Raw genomic sequence first — 4188 nt, 5'->3', positions numbered from 1 at the left:
GACCACCTCCAGCTGACCCCCACTGATGGCCTGCTTGACCCCAACTGGCCCCCCTGCTGGTCTGCTTATCCCCAACGGCCCTGCCCCCCACCAGCCTGATCACCCACAACTGCCCTTCCCTCTTGGCCTCTAACCGCCTCTGCCTCGGCCCCACCACCATGGCTTTGTCCAGAAGAACGTCCGGAAGGTCTCCTGGAAGGTCTCCCAGTCTAATTAGCATATTACCCTTTTATTAGTATAGATGAGTGGAGATGAGTGATCCCTAGCTTGTACCCCACAGTCCAGCAATTGCCTTGTCCCTCCTGAGTGGAGGGTTTGAAAGAGGGTAGGGTTGATTCAAAAAGTACGGAGCTAAACCAGTCACTTTTGACAGACATTGCTGGTCCCTTCTTAGCAGTGCTTTATTACTGAGTCCTACTGCAGAGGTTTCCCAACTTGTCCTGGGCTTGGAGACTTGTTTAAAAGGCAGAAAAATCTGCCCCCTGGGGAGTTGATTCATTAGATCAAGAGTTGACCCAGGAATTTGCATTTTTCTTGACCTGAAGCCAATTTATTTTTTGAAGAAAAGAACTTTTGACATATGTAATACATTCATATGGATTTACATTCAAAATGTAGAAAAGGGTATAAAGTGAAAAATCACCTCAACTCCTGCCCCCTCGTCACCTAGTTCCCCTCCCCTGAGGCAAACAATTTCTTGTGTATTTTTCCTAAAATAATCTATGCATATAATAGTATGTATGAGTAAATGAGATCTGAATGTTAAAAGCAAGCATCTTTTTTTTTTTGCTTTGAAAAAGTTCCTTTATTCATAAAAATAAAGCAGTTAGTAGCATGCAAAATACACACAGGATGTCCCAAAAATTGTATACACACTTTGAATCATTATAAAGTCAGTGTTTATTAACATACAGTTCATTTTCAAAATTTAAAAGAATCTACAGAAATGAATAATTGTTTTTGTCAATGTCTGTTTTCAAACTGATGACTGTTCTGGTCCAGGCACTGCTGATAACTCGAAGCAATGGAATCACAAGCATCAAGAATTATTTTGTTTGGTGTTTGTGTGTCCTCAATTCATCGACTGTTGCTGGGTTTTGTACCAGAAACTTTATCTTTTATGTATCCCCATAAAAAAAGTCTAGTGGCACTTCAGGATAAATTTTCTTTGTTCAAAGCTTAGTCTAGCTTCACCCATTACTTCATTTTTTAAAATATATTTTTTATTTATTTCAGAGAGGAAAGGAGAGGTAGAGAGAGATAGAAACATCAATGATGAGAGGGAATCATTGATTGGCTGCATCCTGCACGTTGGGCCAAGCCCACAACCCAGGCATATGCCCTTGACCGGAATCGAACCTGGGACCCTTCGGTCTGCAGGCTAACACTCTATCCACTGAGCCAAACTTGCTAGGGCTTCACCCATTATTTCAAATCAGTTAAACCTGAAAAGGAGTGAAAATTAAGTGAGTTATCAGCTGTTCAAGTGTGTATAAATTTTGGGGGGACATTTTATATTTGCTATGATGATCTCATATCACTATATATTATTTGTTATTTTACTTATTTCAGTGGAATTACTTTTTAAGTTAATTTAAATTAATATTTACACACTTCTGTGAGAAAGAAAACACTATATAAATGGTAATTGCTGCAATTCAGTGTTCTCAGTATTTGTAACACTACATTAAGGCCAAATAAAAATACAGTAGGTCCTTGAGTTACATTGGAGATCTGTTCCTACGGTGTGACGTAACCCGATTTTTGCTGTAAGCTGGAACCCACCTACATAAGCACCTACGTCACTCACATGGAGCACATACACAGCAGTAATGAAGTAAAACAGTTAAAAAATTTTAAAAGAAAGATAATTCCTGACCTTTACTTGTGTTAAATAAATAATAAAAAACATAAAGCACATATGTACATACGTCAAAATGACGGAAATTTTTTTTTATATAAATAACTAGAGGCCTGGTGCGTGAAAATTCATGCACTGGAGGGGGGTGTCCCTCAGCCTGGCCTGCCCTCTCTCACAGTCCGGGAGCCCTCAGGGGCGGGAGGCCACCTGGCGATCAGGGGAAGGCGACACCCCCATCACACCTCTGCTGCTTGGCCAGCCCTGGTTACCTGCGCCTTGGGCTGGCCCTGGGCGGCTGGGGGGATGAGGGGACTGGGGAAGTCCAGCCTTGCCGTGTGCCTGCTGCCCCAGCGGGGCTGAGGGGACTTGGCGCAGCCATCTTTGAGGGCATGGCAGTCAATTAGCATATTCCCTCTTTATTAGATAAGATGGGAGATGGCGATGTAACCACGAAACGATGTATGTCAAGTCTGACGTAACCCCGAGGACTGTCTGTAAATCATTTTTTAAGAACCTGAAAACAAGCATCTCTCGGTGATTCTAATATTGGGGGTCCTCAGACAAATTTGGAAAAACATGCACTAACTGTTCTAGCCGGTTTGGCTCAGTGGCTAGAGCATCGGCCTGTGGACTACCAGGGTCCCAGGTTTGATTCTGGTCAAGGGCACATGCCTGGGTTGTGTGCAGGAGGGGGGCGTGCAGGAGGCAGCCGATGGATGATTCTCCCTCATCACTGATGTTTCTACCTCTCCCTCTCCCTTCCTCTCTGAAATTAATAAAAATGTATTAAAAAACACAAAAACAAAGAAAACCATACACCTACTTTATGCCAGGCCTTGTGCTGGGTGCTTGGGCTAGATGTGTGACATGGCACTGCCCAGTCCTGCTTAGGATACTCAACTGAGTTTACAAGGTGCCACTGTATGCCAGGGGCAAACAGGGCGAAGGGGCTCCAGGGGGCCTTGCCTCGGAGACCTGCGGCTCAGTTGTTGAGGGCAGGGCTGTGTTATGGAAAAAAGCAAGAGCTGTAGGTCCTTTCATCTTCCTTCATCAGCTGTGGCACCTGGCGGACACTGGATACCACTGCTGGTAGACAAAGGCCCGGTAACTCAAGACGCTGCTTGGCCTCCCTGCCCCAGCCCGTCCCGTCAGAACTGTAGGCCTCTGATTTCTTCGGAGGGCCCTGAGTGGAAGAGTCTTTTGTCTCCCTGGCGTCGGGAACACATCATGTGCCTGCCGGTTAGGTGAGCCTGGCGCCCTAGTCTCCTCGGGAGGGTGGCAATGTTCCCGCAGCTGAGCAGGGTAGAGCCAGGTAAAGTCCCTGACGGGGTGGGGAAGGGAGGGGATTTTCAGACCAATCCTTTCTCTCTAGGGCTGGCTTCATCCTATGGACCCTATCACAGACTTCAGGGAGCACCCATTCAGAGTTCCCTCCTGGCCCTAACCGGTTTGGCTCAGTGGATAGAGCGTCGGCCTGCGGACTGAAGGGTCCCAGGTTCCATTCCGGTCAAGGGCATGCACCTTGGTTGCGGGCACATTCCCAGTAGGGAGTGTGCAGGAGGCAGCTGATCGATGTTTCTCTCTCATCGATGTTTCTAACTCTCTATCCCTCTCCCTTCCTCTCTGTAAAAAATCAATAAGATATGTTAAAAAAAAAAAAGAGTTCCGTTCAGGCTGGACCCTGGCTGGCTGGCCCGCTGGTTCACTGCGAATCCCCAGCGCTGTCGGGGCATGCACAGGAGCTCAGCATTCGTTCCTGAATGAATGGGGATCCATTGCCAGAGGGAGGCCTCTTCTCTAGGCCGGGGGTTTCCTTAAAACAGTGGTTATCTTGGGCCCGGAAGTCTCTGCAGAAGTCGATGTTAGTAAAAGGTTAAGAGCACCAAACTGGCTTTGCCATGGAACCGTTCAGAACCTGTTCCCTCACAATGAAAGGAGAAAAGGGTAATGATATTTCACCTCAAGGGGTATTGCGGACTGTGAGCTAACTCATGTCAGGTTCAGTGGAGGGCAAGGAGGCCCTGAGCAGAAGCTCGGCGGTGACTGCAGGGCCCCATCTGCCTTCTTTCTCGGAGCCCCAGCTTTCCCGGCCCCAAACGGGAGCCGCTGCCCGTCCCAGACACTACAGCTTCTAGGCTTTTCGGGACCCGGGTCATCAATTCGGCTGGGGGCAGCCCCTGCCTGAAAGACCCTTGCAGGTCGCAGAGTGCACCGGCCTTTCCCCGGGGCCTCTGAGAACAGCGAATGCCTGGTCCGAGGGTGGGAATAAGAATCAAGGCCCGCCCTGTCGCGCCCTCCGTCTTTACGCCCGGCCCCGCCCCGCCGGC

At 48.0% G+C, this 4188-nt stretch overlaps 1 protein-coding gene across 2 annotated transcripts in view; it reads left to right on the top strand.

Moving 5' to 3' along the window:
• Nucleotides 1–4188, top strand: part of SKP1 (S-phase kinase-associated protein 1) — a 55245-nt gene that overhangs the window by 2488 nt on the left and 48569 nt on the right. The window contains exon 1 of one of the 2 annotated variants that reach the window (XM_014539134.1): nucleotides 3091–3105. The exons of the other annotated variant lie outside the window; for it this stretch is intronic. The gene's annotated coding sequence lies outside the window, so the exon portion shown is untranslated. Of the gene's footprint in view, nucleotides 1–3090; nucleotides 3106–4188 lie in introns of those variants that run through there. 2 annotated transcript variants of the gene reach the window in all.

The sequence above is a fragment of the Myotis brandtii genome, unplaced genomic scaffold, assembly GCF_000412655.1.
Source record: "Myotis brandtii unplaced genomic scaffold, ASM41265v1 scaffold208, whole genome shotgun sequence".
Classification (NCBI taxonomy): domain Eukaryota; kingdom Metazoa; phylum Chordata; class Mammalia; order Chiroptera; family Vespertilionidae; genus Myotis; species Myotis brandtii.
The sequence above is the reverse complement of the archived record's forward strand: the minus strand, read 5'-3'. Positions and strand labels throughout refer to the sequence as shown.